Here is a 19941-nt window from a genome sequence, read left to right on the forward strand (position 1 = left end):
CAGGGCGCTGTGAGCACTTTGCTGCAGGGGCACGACTCCCTGAGGTTCAGGCCGTGGGCCGGGAGGCCGTGGGCCGGGGCAGGCCACGTGCGCAGGTGGGTAGGGACAGAGAGGAGAGGTGACTCTGGGCCAGCTCACTCTCCCGTGGCAAATGTGAGGTGGCGCAGGAGTGGGCCCTGTGTGTGTGTGTGGGGGGCACAGTGTGAAGGCGGCCGTCGGTCACTCCCTGCGGACTCACACACTCCCCCCGTGTGAGGCGGGCCGCCCCAGAGCCCGCTGGTACGTGTTCCCCGAGTCCGGACAGGGTGGGGGCACCGCCAGGCCTCACCCTGCTCAGACACGCGTGCAGCCCTCAGCAAGCCTGAGCCCTTCCGTCCTCGCTACCGTGAGCAGCGGAAACCCTGGGGGGAGGCTTCTCCCAGGGCCCTGCACGCCGAGAGCTGAGTCACCGGGGGCTGCGGTGGCGGGGGCCACAGGGCGAGCTGCAGCCTGTTGGGAGCCTGCCTGCTGCCCCGCACGCACCCCTGGGTGCATGTGCCAGTCGCGCTGGCAGGACCGAGTATGTGGGTGAGGTCTCCAAGGACACGCCGAGACACGGGCCCTTCCTCCCGTTCACAGTGCGGGGACTCGTGAGACCCGAGCGGGGCCTGCCGGGTGGGGTGAGGGACTTGGGAAAACGCTGAGCCTTAGGGTGCCCGGCACGGGGTGCACGTGCGGCCCGAGCGCTGCTCAGCCCGGCTGCGTCCTCCCTCTCATGTGCATGTTGCGTTTCTCCACCCGGGGTGCAGGCGAAGGGTGCCTCGTGCCGGGTCTTATTTCTGCTGCACAGTATCCCGCAAACCCTGGACCCTCCGTCGAAGTGAAGTGAATGAGTTGGCACTTTCTAGCTGAATTCGTCTCATGAAGATGTATTCATCTTGTCATTTATCCCGTGGTTACATCCTGTGCCATTAAATCAGAGCTAATTTGGGGCTGCAAGCCCACGTGGCGCTCTGTTAGAAGACGGGGAGGGAGCCTGCGGGTCTCGGGCAAGCCGCCCGCACCCACCGCCGTCCCACTGCAGTGCAGAGCCTGCTGGTCCGGGCCCCGAGCTGCAGGCCCAGGCAGACCGAGAACTCGGCTCCTGTGCCGCTGAGTCCCCGCTGGGGGCCTGGCTGGTTCACCGAGTGCTCCGGGCCACAGGCCGAGGAACCGCTCACGACGGCTGACCCCTCCGGACAGCTTGCCCGGCGACGGCGTGAGCCCCTGTTCTTTGCAGACCTCGAGGGAAGGCTGTCTGTGATGATGGGCTTTGATCTCGGGGGAGGACGGGTCCGCTGCAGCCGGTGCAGCTCACCTGGCTGAGGGGCCCTGTCCCAGGGAAGCCCCTTGGTCCTTGGAGCCCTGGCACTGGCCCGAGGGGCAGTGGGCGCCCCGCTCATGGTGGGGCATTCCCCTCTGTCCGTCCCCCGAGGGTGCCGCAGGCAGCCCTGTTACCGGGGCCACAGGGGAGGTGACAGGACCTCACCCTGGAAGTGTCCCCAGCTGGGACTCAGGGTCCCCGGTGACTCTGCAACCAGAGGTGGGGGCGGGGCTGCGGCTTCCTCAGGTGTGTGGGGCGGCCTGTGCTAGAATCACCAAGATAGACACACGCCACGGTTTTCCGTGTTTCCCCGTGAGACAACATGGGTTGTTCTGGAGCCAGGAGACACGCCCCGCACACCACGTGCTGTGGCAGACAGGCCCCTCATCCCGGGACAGACGGACAGCCGTGTCAGCAGAGTCTCCTGAGCCGTGGCTCGCAGGGCCTGGGAGGCGCTCCCAGGGAGACATGGAAACAATAGCCCACGTTGTCGCATGTGGAAACGTGGAACACCATCGCGTGTGTCTATCTTGGTGATGCTAGCACAGACCGCCCCGGACACCTGAGGAAGCCGCAGCCCCGCCCCCACCTCTGGGGGCAGAGTCATCGGGGACCCCGAGTCGGGGCTGCACCCAGTGCGCCCGCTGTCCGGCGTGCGTGTGTGTGCGGGTGTTTTTCCCGTGGCAGCTTTCAAACCGCGCACGGTCTCACCTCTAGGCCCGCTTCCCCATACTGACGCCAGGATGCCGCGTCCTTTCCGTCTGGGGATGCTCACGGCCCACGAAGTGTGAGGGAGGGGCATGGGGAGCGCTGTTTTCCAGCGAAGCGTTTCCAGTGCGCACCCGGAACTCACGTCCTGCTCGCCTCCTGTCTCCCGCCGCTTCCGCTTGTTCGGGGCCCCCACGCTCCTCGCGCTGGTCCTCGGCCTGCTGTTGCTTGAACACACACGGTCCCCGCCCCTCCATCCACGACCCTCTCCGCGTCCCTTAACTGGGTGGAGGTCAGCCTCCCGTCACCCCCTTCCCCGGATGCCCAGGGTTGCACCTGCTGCAGTGGTCGGAGCAGAGTTGGGGAGAGGGGCTCTCCACAGCGGGGGGACCGCTGGTCACAGTCCCGAGGGGCTGACTTGCTTGCCGAGGCCACAGACAGAACAGGCTCCCCGTGGGAGAACAGGCTCCGTTTTCCCGCTTTGAGACGACCCTGACCAGGGGCCGCTGCTCCCGAGTCTGCCACTGCAGGGGAGAGAAAGCTTTGCAGGTCCCAGGGCTGGAGCTTATTACGGCAGAAGCATAGCCCAGGACAACCCATGGGGCGCCCCCAGCCTTTTACAGGGAACCTCCTCTGCCCCTTCGGCAAACAGTCCGTCCCTGGGGCCGGGTTCCCGTGGCTCTGCCCCGTGCCTGGCGTCCAGCTGTGGCTGGAAGAGGTTCTGCGTGGCGGTCGGAGGCTGGCCTGGCGGCGCCTTCCCGTCCCTGCTCTGGGGACGGAGGTGTGTCCTCTGTCCAGCATGCAGCCGACGCCTGGCTGTGGCCATGGAGTGCCACCTTCAAAGCCCGGCACCGGGATTGGACGGTCAAATCATCTCGGTAAGAATTCGGCAGTCAGGCTTTGTGGTGGATCCCCGCTACACGTGTCGGCTGAGTCTCACAGCGTCAGTGGCTCCAGGGGCATGCTAGGGTTTTCAGACGCGGCCTGTCCCACCCCTGAGACGTCCTGGCCAGCATGTCAGCTGGGTGCCGTCTCCCGGCGTTTGTGATGGGTGTGCCGGTTAAACTTGGAGCCCGGCCGCTGGACCTCGCCAGTTCACGGAAACCACATCTGCCTCGGCTTGCGTGGCCTTCCTGGGAAGCCGTGTCCCCTGCGTGGACGTTGTCGTTGTGGTCTTCTTAGGGGTGTTAAAAAGTCCAGCATCCTCCAAATAATGACTTCATTTCTCAAAGGTGCAGGACATAAAAGACACGTGACTGACCCATCTCGTCCTCCCTCTTGGCCAGACCGCCGGCACCGGTCAGCGCCTTGGAAACTCACGGAAATAAATGCATCATGCGCTGCGTGTTCACCACGGCTGCTCATCAGGTCGCTGGGAAACAGGAGGAAGGCCATCCTCCTTCGGCTCGGGGCCGCTGCCGCCGGCCGCTGCGTGAAGACCAGGGGTGGAGCGGCATCAGGGGATGGGGGGAGCGCCCCAGAGAGGCCTGTGAGGGTCCAGAGCGCGGTGTCTGGCCGCGGAGAGCCGCCGGCGTGGGCTCTGGGACCCGGGAGGGGCCACACCCCTCCCCCCAAATGTGTGTTCCACTGGGGCGAAGCGAAGGAGACAGGTGTGGTGTTCGGGAGTGACTGCTAATTACCTGGTGCGGAAGGTGTTTGCCAGCGAGCCGGCCCCAGCTGCTCCCAGAGAGAAGACACGGCCGTGGAAACGCAGCGTGCTGGGCAGAGAGCCCTTCCCGGCCTCTGGAGCAAGGCCGTCCCACCCAGACAGGTTTTAGGTTCTTGTATTTTACGTTTCCGAGGGCGAGCCATCTTGATCCCACTTGGTTTTCAGATGCAAATGATCCAGCGCTCCGCAGGGCTGTCAGGCGAGAGCCCCGTGACTCAGTCATAATTTAATGATCCCCTCCTGGAGAGATAATGATGTAAGATTTAGGCCCGGGAAGGGGATTCTCATCCTTGTCTAATTGGCGCGATCTTGCTGCAGAGTCCCCGTGGGCCCCTGTGGTCATGCTAGCGATAAAAATACAGGGCATGGAACCCACGTTATGAGGGATGCTGTATTTTTTTGCCCAGGAAATACAGAGTATCAAAACACATCTTCACACATAAAATGGTATTTCGTGCACGTGTGACAACCTGCATTTTCTCCTGAGTTAGGGGAGCTGTCGGTGTCAACGGAAGCCAGGTCTGGTCTCCTCGGTTGCAACAGTCACATCTGCTTGAAGTAAATTGGAAGAAAAATAGTTTCTTCTATTTACCATTTTTAAAAGATTGTATGTATTACTTATTTTTTTAGATTTTATTTATTTATTTCTAGAGAGGGAAGGGAGGGAGATAGAGAGAGAGAGAAACATCAATGTGCGGTTTTTGGGGGCCATGGCCTGCAACCCAGGAATGTACCCTGACTGGGAATCGAACCTGGGACACTGATTCGCAGCCTGGGCTCAATCCACTGAGCTACGCCAGCCAGGGCTTACCTACCGTTTTTAAAATATCTTATATTTACCACTTTCAGGGCTTTTTACCCCATTCTGAAGATCTGCGTCTCACCGGGCACCCCTTTCCTTCAGGCGGAAGGACCCCTCTCAGCGGATCTCACGGGGCAGCTCTGAGCAGCGACCCCGTTTTCCTCGCATCTGAAGCTCCGTGCTCGCGCTTGGACCCGGAGAACGTTCCCCCTGGACCCGGAGCTCTCGGCTGGTGTCTCCCCCTTGTGCCTGCCCCAGCGCTTCGCACTTCCTGTCAGTCTGACTGTCACGGGCTGTTTCCCTCCGCCTCCTTCCGAGGGTTTCTTTTCCCGGCGTCCAGCAGCCTGATGGCTCTGTTCCCAGGCGGAGCTTTCTGTCCGTCTCGGCTGCTGGAGTTCGTGCAGGCCCCCGAACCTCCGCGTGTCTGGACTTCACCACGTTCGGTAAATGTCCCGCCGTTGTCTCTCCCAGGGTAGTTCCTGCACCCCGTCTCTGTCCCTCTCCCTCCGGGCCTCCAATCACACGCACAGGCCGAGTGTTTGCAGGTGGTACTCGGTGTTCTGTCCCCAGCCTGTTCCCTCTCTTTCGGGCGGGGACACAGTTCTGTCACCACCAAACTGCCGTGAAGATAACTGATATGTTTTTATTTCAGACACGATGTTCAAATCCAGATTATCCTTTCAGTTATTTGGTTCCTTTTACAGAGGTTCTACTTCTCTGTCTGGGTTTCCTCGTTTTACGTGCCTTCGGAGAATCTCCTCTTTTATCTCCTTGCGCGTCGTGGTGACTGTGCTCCCGGCCCCGCGCCCTCTGAGGCGGTGCCCGCGGCCGTCTCTCCGGGGCCCGAGCACGCTGCCCCTCGTGCTCGGAGGTGTTCGGGGTCGTGTTCTGGGCATCGCAGGGACCCTGGGTTCTGTTGCCTCCTCCGGGTGGAGCTGATCGGACGCCTCCTGTCTGTGAGTGGACGCTGGAATCTCAGCTCCGTTCCTTCGGCCCCCGCAGAGCTGCTTGGGGACGGTCCCGCGGACGCGGTTTCCCGGGAGGCCCAGGGGCTGGGCAGCGCGGACGCCGGGCGTGGGCATCCCGTCTCCTTTGCCCGTCCCCTCCCTGGGAGCTCCCCTCATTCCCAGCCCGTCTGGCTACAGAGACTCTGGGCTCTGCTTCTTCAAGCCGGGGGGCCGGCACGCCTTCCTTCCTTCCTGGTCTTACCCCTCGGCGTGGACACGCCGGGTCTGCCCCCCAGGCCGAAGCTGCAGCACAGGAGGGCCCCCACCCCGTGCCAGTCCCTGCTGCCAGGCGCCTGCTCTGGGTCGCTTCCCAGTGCTTCCGGGGGCTCTGCATCACATTCTGTCTACACCTTAGAGTTCTGATCTGCAGGAAGGTAGGTCCTGAGAGAAGCAAGTACCAGAAATCCACGGCTTTGCCATAGAAAAAATTTATTACATGACACATATTTAAAAGTATAACTTTAGACTTTCATCGTAAGCAAGGTTAAGAATAATTCATTAGGTTGAACAACGTGAAATTGCCATTTTTGCATATTAGAAACGGCCTACAGATAGCAACAACGTCAAATAATTCGACTTGGCGATTACGTCCTTACGTACTGATTACTATTTTTGCCAGTGAATGCCCGTGCGTCTACGGCCGGACAGGGTGCTCTGCACCTGAGGCCGTTTCCCTCGAGCCCAGGAAGCGGGTGCCTGGGCTCCTACTCGCTGGCATCTTCAGACCTATCGAGTGTAGTTCATCTTTTTAACATAAAGACAAACACCACATGATCTCACCTTTAACAGGAGCCTAAACAACAAAACAAAGAAACAAGCAAAATGTAACCGAAGACACTGAAATAGAGGACAGGCTGACAGTGACCACAGGGGAGAGGGGAGGGAATTTCAGGGGACAACGGGAAGGGTTTGCAGGAACAAATTTAAAGGACACACGGACAAAAACTAGGGGGCGTGGAAATGGGAGGGAGGAGGGGAGGGCTGGGTGGGTGGGCTGGGATGGGAGTAAAAGATAGAAAATTGCACTCCAACAACAATTAAAATTTAAAAAATTATTTTCCCTAAAATGCTGACATGAATGAATTATCGTATCTAAAACGGCACCCATCTTAAGGCTGGGTAATGCAGTTATATTTGGGCTTTGTCTTTTGTTTGTTTGTTTCCTTTCCATCAGCAACAATAGTACCGCGTTGTTTAATGTGATTTCTGCTCTGCCCGTTTATCACCGTCTGTGTCCAGCAGGTCCTGCCGCCGCCGCGTGTCTTCCTGGGGGCGGGTCGTGGGGTTTCAGGGACCCGGGCACGTGGCGGGCTTTCGTCGTCAGACTTCCTCTTTGAGCATAGTCGAGACACGGAATGTGACAAAGGTTTTGGGGTGACTTCTCCATGCAAACCAGGACCGCTCGCCCACGTGTTTCAGCTCGCACACGTGTTTCAGCTCGCACACGTGTTTTGTCTCCCTGGTGTGTCGGTGTGGACGGGCCGAGCCGTAGGGGCAGGGACGGGAGCCCCTTTGGAGGCAGCGAGGTCGTGGGCAACACCAGGGTTCTGGGACCCTCCCTCCGGTCTGTGCACCCTCCAGGGTGCCCTCCAGGGTTCCGAGTGCGCCGGCGAAAACCACGTGGGTGGGAGGCAGGGGAGATGGGGCGGGGAGGACGGGGCCCCTGCGTGGTGGGGGGGGCAGCAAAGCTTGCTATTGGCCGAGCAGCAGGTCAGAGCCCTGGCGGTGGGCGGGCGCTGGGCCTGGGGCTCCGGCCACCTGGCTGGTCTGTCCGGCGACCACGTTCTGAGAAACGACAGGAACACACAGGTTCATCCGTCCCCCGTGACTCCCGGCGGAAAATGAGCCCCACACGGTGTCTGTGAGTGGCCGAGCCACGGCCCGTGCTGGCGCAGACGCCACGTACTGGCACCCCGTGGTGTGAATGCGAGCCTGCCAGCCAGTTGGTCTATCTTCCTGGAAAAAAAGCCGGCGGAAGGCGAGAATTACGGCCCCTAGGCACTGCATGGAGAGAGGGCTGACTGGAGCACGGCTCTCACGAAAAAATGCTAAAAACATGCCCGCAAAGACTTTATGGTCACGTCAGCACGTTAAAAACCGCGGCCCCTGCGCACACCTCCATCGATGCCACGTGGAAGGGAGAGTGTGTGACCCAGGGGGCAAACCCCCTCCACAGGGACCGTTTCTGTGTGCTCTCAGCACCAGGCGTCCCTGGTGGCCCCTCGCCCTTCCCCGCTGCGTGCACACAGTGCGGGGGGCACCACAGCTGGACGGGTCACCCCGTGAAAGGAGGCTTATGTCACCAGCTCAGCCCTAAGAGGAACTGCCTGCCCCGACGGCGCAGGCTGCCGGAGGCACCTGTCCCGAGTGAGGACTACCTCGGTCACAGGACACGGGCAGCCGGTCAGACTCTTCCAGGCGACACACACTTCAGGCCCCGGCTCCAGAGCCCCGGTGCGGTCCAGCCTCAGCTGTCCATGGACAACGGACGGGCTTCAGCGTCTGTGAGGCGCTAGGAGATGCGCCACCTGTGGCCTCCCTTTCCTCTGCCGGTTGGGGCCTTACTCAGGTCCCCTCGCCACGGAGGTGGGAGCAGCCGGCCCCTCCGTCCTGCGTGCCGCCCGCTGGGCACCCAGTGGTGTTTCCTGAGCACTGGAGCCTGCGCGGGGGCAGGTCTCTCGCCGGCCCCCAGCACCACAGATGGGGACGGACGTGCTGCTGGTCTTCTCGCATGCCGTCCCCAGGGGCTGATGGGAGGTCCTGGAACCCCCACCGCAGGGCCCCCCACACAGGCAGGCCGTGTTGTCCCAGGGGGAGGGGCTGAGCTGCAGGGATGCAGGGAGGTGCTGGGCGAACCAGAACCCAAGACCTGCCCACAGTGGCCTCCCCTCTTGTTCTCGTCGACGCTTCTCAACTGTCCCGCTGACAGTGACGATAATTGCGTTAATTAGGGGAATGGCCGGGCAGGGGTAACAAAGAGGTTCCAGAGACACTGGCTGAAAGCAGAGAGAAGTCCCAGCTCCCAGTAATAAGGGGCCCCGGTGCAGAGCCCCCCAGGGAGCTCAGGGGAGGGGCGCCTTCCCTCACCCTCAGCACGGGCGCCCATCCCCGCCGATGGCCAGCCGGGCGCATGGGAGGGGAGCTGGGTGCCCTGGGAGCTGCCAGCAGCGTGTCTCCCGCCATCCCTTTAGCCCTGGGGCCGCGCTTGGCCACCGGCGAGACTGGAAGGTGCACACGAGACGTGGGTGGTCGTGGGCTCAGGAAGTGCCCACGAAAGCCTTGAAGCAGAGAGCAGGTAGCACTCGGCATCACCTTAGCTCTGAGAGTCTCACTCACGTGACGGTGGCCCTAACATCAGTGGCCCTAACATCACCTGGCTTCTTGAAATAAAATCCAGTGACAGCATCTGGTTTCACGGCCTGCCGAGGCCGCGTCCCACAGGAGGGATGATCCGTGGCACAAAACACAAGCTTCTGGCTCTTTATCTGTCCCGGAAGCGCGGCCCTTTGGTTGGAACGCACGCCCTTTTGTTCCTGTGTGAAAGGGCCGGTCACAGGAGTGCCGACCGGCAGCTCAGCTCCGCTGCTGAGAGCCTCCCGGTTGCCGTGGGAGGGCGGCGGCCGCAGGTGGCTGCTTTGTGCTCCCCGGGTTGCCTCGGCAGCCCAGCCCGTCCCTCTCTCTCGGGGATGCCGCCAGCTGGCCCGAAACCCCTGTCGGGCCGTGCGCGTGGGACCCGCTAGACGGAAGTGGCATTTCCAGACTGCGGCTCTTCTGCTGCACGGTTTCTCCAGGAACGATGCCACGTCGCCAGCTCCGGGGCCGTGCTGCCGGCAGCCTTGCCAGGGCCTCGCTCTGGGAAGGACACCGGCCGCGGTCCAGGCCCCGGCGGGCCATAAATCAGCAGGGAAAGCCGGAAACGGCCCCGGGCCTGGCGGCCTGCTCGTTTTTCCAGATGACCCGCCTGTCTCTCTCGGCTCCTGCTTCTGCGCTCGGAAGAGCCCCTTCCTGCCGTCCTTTTCTGGCCGGACGCCGTATTTTTACTGTGCGTGGCCTTCCTCAGTTGGGAGAGACCAACCCGCACGTTTCAAAGCTAAACACAACCCCACTCCCGCAGGCCACATAGGACTCCGGACTCTGCGGTGCCCAGGGTCCTGGTAGAGAGGGGATGGCCTGAACACAGGGTGGGAGGGGGTGGCGCACCCGGGGTGGGGGGTCCCAGCAGCCCCAGCCTCAGGCACTGCCTGCACGTCCCCTCCAGCTGACTGCCCCTGGTAATTAGAAGTGCAAACCTGTCCTTGGAGGCAACGGCTAGGAGGCGGCGTGTTTTGGACGTGGAAATGGGAGCCATCCGCCTCCATTTGCATTCCTTTAAAATGACATCCTTTCCTTGGCTGAAGTGCTTTCCATCTTTCTCTCAAACACTGTTTTCCGTTCTCGGGTACAGATTCATCTCCCTCCCACTCTCCCTCCCTCCCTCCCTCCCTCCTTTTCCCTTACTCACCGTCTCTGTCTCCCTGCCCCGCCCCCGTCGTTCCGGTTTCCTAGCGGGGCTGGGTGTGTGGGGAGCGGCCCCCCAAGACCCTGGGCCGCCACGGGCTCACCGCTGGGCTGTCGCTGCCCCCGCCCCTGCCCACCACGCGGGGTCAGAGGCTCCGTGGAGAAGAGCTGATGCTTCATCGTCCTCACGCTGCAGGTGTGACGCCTTGCCGTCTGCAGTGCACGTTGGACATTTCGTTTAACCAGGAGCCACTGGCCTAGTCTGCAGGGCGTTCTGCTGGACCCAACACCTGGGACAGTGGCTGCTGCACAGTAGGTGCTCAGTAAACATGTCTCGTTAGCGAGCGAAGCGAACAGACCACAGAGAGAGGAGACGGCACGGCCGAGAGCAGTCCATGGAGGGAAGCTCCCGGGACCCACGGGCTCCGTGCCTGCCTGGCCCCGGACATGTTCTCCTACAGACCCCGTTTCCCTGTTGGGACGTCACTGGGGACCCCACCTCGGTTCCTAGTTCAGCGGAGGAGTGGGGGGTGGGCAGTGGTGCTGCCTGGGGGCTGTTCAGAGGCAGGGCCTTGCCCCTGCCCTCCCCGGTGTCCGGGGTCTGCCCCGCAGTGGCGGGGAGAAGTGGGCCCCCACAGGAACCCGGGCTGCGAGGGTAGCCATTAGGAAGACTTACAAGCCCATCCATTCCTTCTCAGAAACTGTACTTAGCTGCTCCTGAAGCAGACACCGGAGCCCCCGCCGGGGGGCCCCCGGGTGGGGGCGAGGCCAGACCCCAGGCCCTCCTCCTCCTCTTCACTGCCCTGCTGGAGGGGGACTCCCCTCTGTGCTCTCTCACCTCCAAAAGGGGCCTGGCAGCGTGGTTTCGTAAGGCAGTATTGTGTGGAAAACTTGGAAAATCTGATCACAGTGACAAAAAAATGAAAGGGGTATGTAAGTCACGTACACAGCAAAAGACAGTCGCTTTTCCAAAAACGGTTTTGGGGCCCTGAAATAAAATGTGCATTTCTGGGTGGCCCTGAGGAGACAGGGGGCATGGCCTTTGCTTTGGGAACGGGCGTGAGGGGCCTCAGGCCCCAAACAGTGAATTAACAGAATTCAACAGCGTCAGGGGACACCATGGTGAAATTACAGACCGTTAAGTATCCGGACAAAAAAATTTTTTTATGGTAACAGTGTAGGTGCCTGAATGTACGCAAGGAATAACTCGGCAGCCCGCGGAGGTAGGCAGCCTCTCGTAATTACGCGGGAGCCCCACGGCGCCTCCGCCTCTGCGCGAGGAGGGGAGCAAAGGAATCCGCCGCGGGGCCGGCGGCACCACGCCCTCCGGCGAGCGGCGGCGCGACCGGCTTGGCCCGCGCGTCCGGGATCCGCGGCGCCGAGCCGAACCGCCCGGCGGGAGGGGCTCCGCGCAAACGCGCCTCCGCGCTCCGAGCGGCCGGGAGCCCACCTCCTCCGGCCGCGGACGTGACAGGGACGGTCAAAGTTTGCTCTCCGTGGCAGCCGAGCCGTGACCGCCCCCGTCCCGCGGGGGGGAGCGAAGGGAGGCGGCAGCGCAGACGCCGGCGCAGCGGCGGCGCGAGCAGCCGGCGCGGGAGGGCGTGGAGCCGAGCGAGCCCGAGCAGGTTCCGCGCCCGCGGCCACAGCCCGCGCTGCCGGGGACTCGGGGTTCGCGCGCCGGGACCGGGGCCAGCGCGTCCTCTCCCGCTCCCAGCCGGACCCCCGGAGAAGGGCCCAGCGGAGCCGGTGCCACAGGCGACGCAGGTGGGTCCGAGGTGAGGCGGTCGGCAGGTGTCTGCCGCGCCCGGGGTCGCCCAGCTCGCCGGCCAACTCTGGGTGGGACGCAGGGAGGGCTCAGGGTTGGTTCCAGGGCGGGGGTGGGGGGTCACCTCTCTGTGGCAGCAGAGGGTGCGCGACGGGGGCTCATTGTAACCCTAGGACCCTCAGTCCCTCCCGGGAGGGACACCGCTTCCCAGCCAAGCCCCCGGGGCTGAGGGTGCATCCGGACAGCTAGATCCGTCGGGGGAGGCGCCGGGTCCCTGAGTCCTCCCAGCTCCCACTTTCCCCGCCCGGCCACGGTCCGGGTGACCCTCGGGGAGCCCCCACCCTCCCGGAGGGTCCCGGAGCCCCCCTCCCCCGAAAGTCGAGCCCTGTCTCGGGGGCCCGAGGTCCCTCTGGGTTTGCATCAGTCTGGGACCCGCCTCACCCCTCCCCGTCCCGACCGCCTCTGGGTTCGCGGGGCGCAGCCCCCCAGCCCTCGTATTCCTCCCACTCGGGACAGGAATCCAGGTCCCCGTGGGGTTCCGCACACGCTGCCAGCTTGAGGGGGGGTACTCTGGACCGCGGGGTGGGGAGAAACCGGGTGCGGGGGCAGTCGGGAGCCCCGAGGGGAGGAGGGTTGGAGACGGTGGTTGCTATGGCTCCCGGGACCGACCCGGGGAGCTGGAGATGCCGGTCACGCGCGCCCCCTCCTCTGGGTGCCCCTCCCGCGGCCCTGTCTCCCTCCTCCTCCCGCCTTTCCTTCCCCCCCTTTTCCCGAGCGCGGGGGCGGGTGCGGGCTCAGTGATTAATTCAGAGAGCGGGGATTGGAGCGGGAGGCCGCCCGCCGCGCAGCCCCGCAGCCCCGCAGCCCCGCTCGGTCCGGGGCCGAGACTCCTGAGGACGCCGCGGGCAGGCGCGCGGGGTCCAGGTAGCCGCCCCGGGCCCCGCGCGGTGGGTGGGGGCCCGCGGTGGGTGGGGGTCGGGCCGCGCGCTGTGGGCGGGGAAGGGTGGGGGCGGTGGCGGCACAGGGCAGGCAAGCCCAGCAGCGCTGGGCGGCGGACCTGCACCCAGCCCGGGCTCCGCGTCCCGCCCCGCCCGCCCGGGGAGCGGCGGAGGAGCCGGCAGAACCGGCGGGGACCGCTGGCACGCGCGTGCGCAGTCGCCCGCTCCAGGACCCGGGGCGCCGGGTGGCGGTGCGCGTGCGCGCGGAGTGGCCAACTCGGGAGCCACCTGGGTGGGTGCCAGGCCGAGTCCCGGCGTGGGTTCTGGTTCCAGCGCCACCGCCTGCGATGTGTGGTTTGGCAGGAGCGACCTCGTGACCCCGTGCCTCAGTTTCCCCTTGTCAGTAACAGGGGTAATGTCGGTGCCTTCCTGAGGGGCGGTCGCAGGACTGGAATGAAGTCCTCCAAGGAGACGGTCCAACCTGGTTGTCTGCCGCGTAGTAAAGTTGGTTATGGGTGTGGGCCCCGTTACTGTTATTATTGGTTATTTTTCAGTTCAATGAGATACAGTGTGTCCTTTCTCTGCGCGGGTATTGCAACCAAACCACTCTGCTCTCTAATCCTCTCGGATACCAGTGAGTATTATTAGCGGTGCTGCGCAGGCCACCTCCTCCCAGCCTGGGCTGCTGCTGCGGGGACAAACCGACCCACTGCGGGTCGGTGTGTGGGCCACGAGGCCCCTGGGGCCTGGCTGGGTGCCCTGCTGGTTGCAGTGTCCTCCTGACACGCCAAGGTTGCGGGTTCTATCCCCAGTCAGGGCGCATACAGGGAGCAACCAATGAGCGCATGAATCAGTGGAAGAACAAATCAATGTTTCTCTCTCTCAAAAAAACCAATAATTTTTTAAAAAGAAAGCTATTTGGGGAAACTTAGTGACAAGAGAACAAATGTCGATGCCGGGCTTTGTGCGTGAGGATTCGAGTTTCCTCTGTCGCTTCTGTGGTTGCCGCTGGGTTTGTCCTGGTTCCTGTCCCTGTGATGCAGCGCCTGTGGCCTTCGTGACCCGACATGGTTCTGGGGCTGGCGTGTCACCCAGTGCCTGTGGCCTTCGTGACCCGACATGGTTCTGGGGCTGGCATGTCACCCAGCGCCTGTGTTGTGGCCACAAGTACCACGGTGGCTGTGCCTCCAGTGACAGAGGCACATGAGCTCCGAGCACCCGCGGGGGCTCCGTGGAGAGGAGGGTCGTTTGTGGGCGGGTGTGGCAGGCAGTCCCTTAGAAGTCACTTTCCGGCATGTTCTGCCCACTGCACAGCACAGGCACAGGACTCCGGCGACCAACGCGTGGGCTGCCCCCCTCTCCGTCTGGGACCCAGGGGTCCCCCTCTCAGGAAAGGATGTTTGTGGCCACCTCCAGGCTGTGCAGGGCTGCAGCTCGCCGGGCGGCTACCGCCGTGGACGGAGCTGCGAGTCGGATGTCTCGCAGGACATCAGTGTCCAACGACCTGGCTTTAAGGTGATTTCTTTGAAAAGGGTCCATCGCCGACATACAGGCGGGCGCCAGGTCTGAAGCAAGGCCAGCCGGACCGGAGTCTCCACCATCAACTCCCGGCCTCACGAGGCCGACCTGGCCTCGGAGAGTGTTTGCTGGACGGAAGGTCCGCTCCCCGGCTCATGCCCTCCAGCCGCGGCGGAGGGAGGCGGCTGGGCCCACAGCCTCTCTGTGGGAGTGATGAGGCCGATTTATTTACTTCTGTGGAGACCTGAGTGAGAGCCCCACCCGGCCAGGGCCGTCTGGGGGCCCAGCCGGCCTTACAGGGGGTCGCCGCTGCGCAGAGGGGAGGGGCCCCGGCTCAGGCCGGAAGGGACGCGCCTGGCCAAGCCCCGTGGGCATCCGCTCCCGGCGCAGAGTCTGCCGCTGAGCCCGGCTTCCCGGCGACAACGCCCCTCCTTCCCCGCGACTCTGCCGCCTGGAAGAGGGACCGGCAGGGCTCCGTGTGGCAGCTTGCCTGACGCACACACGGCATTTGCATGTTGTCTTCCAGGAGCACTGGCAGCGCGTGTCACGCGCTGGGATGATTCTGGCCTGTGGTTCTCGGCCACCTGCAGTGCTGGGGGGGCAGGGGATGTGTTTTGGAGACGAAAATGGAGCCGTTCCGTGCTGTGCGTTTGCCCTCAACCTCTGAGCAGCCATGACACGGGAAGCCGGTGCGGCCAAGGACGTGCAGGGGGACAGCAGAAAGCCGTGGACTCCCGGGGGTGGGGGCCACCGGCAGGCAGGGTGAGACCAGAGGCCCAGGCCGCCCCACGCGAAGGAAGGCTCTTCCCGCCGGTGCTCCCCGTGACCGACCCCGTGGGCCCTCCCCGTTATTGTCTCAGAGGGGGCTGGGGGCGCGCTGCCTTCTCCATTGTCAGCGTTTTGATTACAGCTTCGTGCGAACCCGTTCAGTCTGAGGAGAATGCAATTACCACGGCGATTTACATACAATATGCCAAGTTAACCCAGCTAATGAGCGGCCGCACCAGATCCTTCCTCTGGTTCCTGGAAAAACACCCGGCTCAGCATCCTTTCAAAGGAACGACCCCCGCGATTCGCCAGCGCCGCGCGCCTCCCTCCCCGCGAGGGAGAGCGGGCGCATTCGCTCAGCTGTTAAAGGCGAAGCTTTCGGGTTTGGGCTGTCTCGTGCCTCCCCCCATTCGGGGGGCGGGGGAACCGGTTCTCAGTTTAACCAGAGATGCTGCTGCGCCCTGGAGGAGAGACAGTGTCTCCTAGTTCCGTGGGCCGGTTAACACCTTAAACACCACTCATCCCGGCAGTGCATTGTGCCCGCGTCGCCGCAGCGTAGTTAGTTAATTATAGCTCTCTCATTAGCGCCGTGGAGAGAATAATGAATTAACGGGCCCCTCTGATGAAAAGAACATCCAAGTTTATCTTCTGAGAATAAGAGTGTTATTGTGTCGCCCAAAGTCACTGTAATTTTCCCAAGACGCGGAGCGGGTGGAGCGCCCCAGCGCCCGGGCGGGCAGCCTGGTGAATGAGCGGATTGATCACGGCCGGGAACGGGGCCGCGGTTGCCTGGCAACCTGACATCACTCCGCGGTTTCTCCTGGTGTATTTATCCGGGAAGCCAGGAAATTCTGTTTTGTTAACGAGTGTTTTCAGTCGGCGCACAAATAGACCCTAACGAATTGAGATTTGTGTGTCGTGGGTAAAAAATGGTCCCGCGTGCCTGACCCCTCTGCCGAGACGGCGAACACCCGAGGAGAAAGCACGTTCTGTTTTCGGTTTTTAGAAATCTATTTCCCCCATAAACGTGTTTACTTCCTTTCCCCACTAGTTTGTTCCTGCCAGGGGGTCGCGACCGGTGCGTCCCGCTGGGAGCCGAGTTTCCAGGAGTCTGTGCCCGTCGCCCGAGTCCGCTCACAGCTTCCCGGGAAGAGCCCGAAACGGGCTTGTTACGGCGGCGACGTCCTCCAAGCCCGGTGTGCCGGGGGCACTGGCGAGGACTGGGGCGTGCAGGGAGAGGCGTCCGGTCCGGAGGGAGCTGGGGGGTGAGGACAGGCTCGGCCGGCCCCGCGGGGGAGGTGGTGGGTGCCGGGACGCTCGCTGCTCTCCAGCCCGGTTCTCCTGCGTCTGCGGCCTCTCGCTGCCCCTCGTTGCCCCCCAGGCTTCCCTGGCGGCCTGTCCTCCGAGCCCCCTCTCCCTGGCCCCGAGACCCCGGCGCACCCTTTTCCCACTCGGCCTGTGAGTGTCAGCCTGCATCACACTCCCTCCTCCTCAGGTAGGGACGCCCTCGAGGGCGCGTTTGAAGCATCGCAGAAACTCCTTGGGTTTCTGGGGGGCAGGGTCAGACGCCCCGCAGGTCCAGCGATGCTGTGGGGTTCTGAGGCCACATCTGCAGGCGCCCCTCAGTGTGGCCCTGGCTGGGCCCCCAGAAATGAGGGGCCGCAGTCGTACCCAGCTCGTGGGCATTGTTGTGGGTGTGGAGTGGGGCGGCCTGTGCAGACGGCTTAGCGGGCGTATTAAGCACTCCGTTAGTTCTGTCTTTGCTTGTCATACTTACTGTCCTCCTATTCCGTGCTGTGGGCGAGTGGACAGAGAGATGTGTGTGTGTGTGTGTGTGTGTGTGTGTGATGTTGTGAACGTGAGCCAGTGTGAGCAGGACGGTGGCACAGTCACACAGAAAGGCCTTGGCACCCACACGGGGTGCGCACACCGGCAGTGACTCTGGTGCTTTGAAGCCCCTCCGAGGGGGAGCTGTCAGGCTCGGCTGAGGTGGGAGTCACCCAGGGAGCTTCGCAGAGGCACCAGCCAGCATTACTCAGGGAGAGCCCCGGGTGGGGTGCGGGCGGGCGGGTGCCCCTGGGGCGGGCAGCGAGCCCCTGGGACCTGGGCAGGGCCTGTAAGGTCCCGCCGGCCCCACGCCCTGGCACGCAGTCACACACCCCCCCCCCCCCCCCCCCCGTGACATGGGCTTGGGGAAGGAGGGGCTTTGGCTCAGCTCTGAGGCGCTGCTCCCTTGCCCCTTGGGCTTGGCCGGCACTTGATTCTGGGAAGAACTGGCGTGTGCTCGCCACCCCAGGGGCACCCCCTGGTCCCTCTACCCCACGCCTCTCGCAGAGGGCGGGAAAGGGGCCGTTTTCTGAGTGTGCGGGCCCGTGGAGGGGACCACACAGAGGGGAAAGGGAGCGATTTGGTGGGGTTTGAGCGTCAGGACAGGGGGCAGGCCCAGGTACGGTTCCTGGGGCCTCTGAGTTCCCGGTGTCTCTCTGTCTGGCCTGCGGTTGCAGGTGGGCGGTTTCAGGTGGGAGGTTGCAGGTGGGCGCGGGAGCGCCTCTGCCCTGGGACCCGACGGCTGTGCAGCAAAGAGCTGAGTGGACGAGCAGCTCTGCCGTTCCTGTGACGCCCGTGCCCTGCAGTGAGAAACAGACGGTTTTGCTTCTGCCCTGGCTGACATAGCTCAGTGGACTAAGTGCGGGCTGTGAACCAGGCATCGCAGGTTCGATTCCCAGTCAGGGCACATGCCTGGGTTGCAGGCCACGGCCCCCAGCAGCCGCACATTGATGTTTCTCTCTCTCTCTCTCCCTTCCCTCTCTAAAAATAAATACATAAAATCTTTAAAGAAGTATACCTATTTAAAAAAATATAGACTGTTTTCTTCTGAGGAAGAGGCGCCCCAGTCCACTTAGGATCCAAGCCAGTGTCCCCTGGGCTGAGCCCGACTCACACCCGTGTTTTGTTTGGCCCGAGGTGCCAGCCAGTATGTAAACACTGGCGATCTCACATAGAAATCTGTGTTTCTGACTTATCTGGAGAAACACGGTGCTCTGGCAGGATCCGCCCTGAAGTCGGGGGTGGCGGCGGGCAGTGGTGGTGGGGCCTGGGGAGCAGGCCTGGGTGGTGGTCTCAGAGGACCCAGAGTTGGGTGTCTTCTCGGGGTGGAGCCCGCCCACCCTCGGGCAGAGGGACAACGGGAAAGGGATCAGAGAAGGGGGCGTGGCTTTCTGAGGGGGGGGCGGGGACAACAGGAGAGGGGGCCCCAGGGAGGAGTGGGGGGGGGGGCGGTAGCCCTGGAGGGACAGCTGGGCGGGACTGTGGCTGCGTGACCTCCCCTTCTCCCTGGGGCAGGGCCTGCAGAGGCCAGTCTCCCCGCACAGACGGGGGCGACGGAGGGTGGAGGGCGGAGGGCAGACCTGCGACAGCAGGCTCCTAATTCCCGAGGGAGGCCGCCCAGCACCTTCCGGGCCTCCCGGTGGTGGCCTGCGGGTGGCGGGAGGGCTGGGCCCCGGATGCCGGAAGCAGGCAGGGTGGAGACCTGGGCACTTGCACTCCGGCCGGCCACCGTCTCCTTTCCCTTTGTCATTCCTCCTCACCCCGAGTCACCGCGCAGCGGGCAGGCTCCGGCACAGAGGGGGGGGTCTGTGACAGCCTGCAAACTGCGTAATAAGCACGCCGTCCCTGTGTGACCCCATGTCCCCAGATGAGGGGCTGCAGGAGGGAGGACCGGGCAGAAGGCGTGTTTCGGCTCCCACGGTGGCAGGCAGGCGCGTCTGCAGAGGCCCCTCCCTAATGGAAGCGTGTGCTGTGATGGAGACCCCCAGGCGGAGACCCTCCCGGAGCCGACCGGCAGCCGGAAGTCCCTGGCACCCGAGGGACCCCCTTCTCTGTGCAGTGGGATCAGTGCAGGGGGAGCAGGCTGGAGCCTGATGATGTGGGGGGGGGGGGCTGTGTGTTTTGGGGCCCGGGTGTAAGGGACAGGCCTGCAGCTGGGTCAGAGGGGCCTGGTCCCCTGACCCCTGGGGGCTGCGAGAACCTCGTGGGGGTTCAGTGTGTTGCTGGGCCGACAACCTCCAGGGCAGGTGCCAAGCGACGGCTTATTATGGGATGACTTTGGAGGACGTGACGCCTGTCGTGTGCGGAGGGTCCGGGGGGAGGCGGCCGTGACCTGTGCTGAGACTGGGGCGTGGGGCCTGCATGTCCGGCCACTCCGACCGCGGGCCAAGGCTTCTGTTTTTCAAGCCCCGCCGGCCCTGTGTCACCCGGGAGCGCTCCGCTCCATGGGGAGGTCCCCACATGCTTTCCTGTGACCTCACAAGGACGTGGTGAGCAGGGGCCAGGAGGCAGCCCCTGCACAGCGAGGGACGGAAGCGAGGCCCAAGAGTGGGTGGGTCGGTGGGGGGGGCGACCAAAGCGGAGGGGGGGGTGACCAGAGCCAGCCCCGGGGCCTCCGTTGTGCCCGGGCTCGGGGCCACGCCCTGCTCGGACAGGTCCTGTACTTGGAAGACAGGTGTCCCCTCACGGGTGAGGTTTCCCTTTTTGGGGCAAGCTCAGAGTTTGTGCGTAAACCCAGGGCTGTCATGGGACCAGGGGCTTCACCAGGGTCATGTCCAAGGTTGAAGGTGGCCCTGCCCCCAGGTTGGCTGGAAGGGGGCTGGATTTCCCAGACCCTCCCTCACCGTGGGATAGCTGACCCATGGGTCGTGGTCCCAGGAGACACTGGTGGTGACCAGTCCCCGAGACGACTTCCCCGAGCAGTGGCCGTGCGCCGGAGCGAGGGCCGGGCCTGGGCCACACCGACGACACTGGGGCCCGTTCACCCTGGATGTGGCGGTCGTCTCCGCTCCAGCGACTCCAGGGAGGGACGGTGCTCGCACCCCTGTGGAAATGTAGGGCTGGAGCCTCGGGGCTCTCTGTCCAGGGGTGCCCGGCGCCC

General features: G+C 63.6%; 1 long non-coding RNA gene across 1 annotated transcript; it reads left to right on the plus strand.

The window, feature by feature from the left end:
- Window positions 1-596: 596 nt before the first annotated feature.
- On the plus strand, window positions 597-16288 carry LOC118501841. The gene is made up of 3 exons (XR_004904504.1): window positions 597-610; window positions 13772-13785; window positions 16273-16288. It is a non-coding gene; the product is annotated as an uncharacterized LOC118501841 (long non-coding RNA).
- Window positions 16289-19941: the final 3653 nt, after the last annotated feature.

This window comes from Phyllostomus discolor, chromosome 7 (assembly GCF_004126475.2).
Source record: "Phyllostomus discolor isolate MPI-MPIP mPhyDis1 chromosome 7, mPhyDis1.pri.v3, whole genome shotgun sequence".
NCBI lineage: Eukaryota > Metazoa > Chordata > Mammalia > Chiroptera > Phyllostomidae > Phyllostomus > Phyllostomus discolor.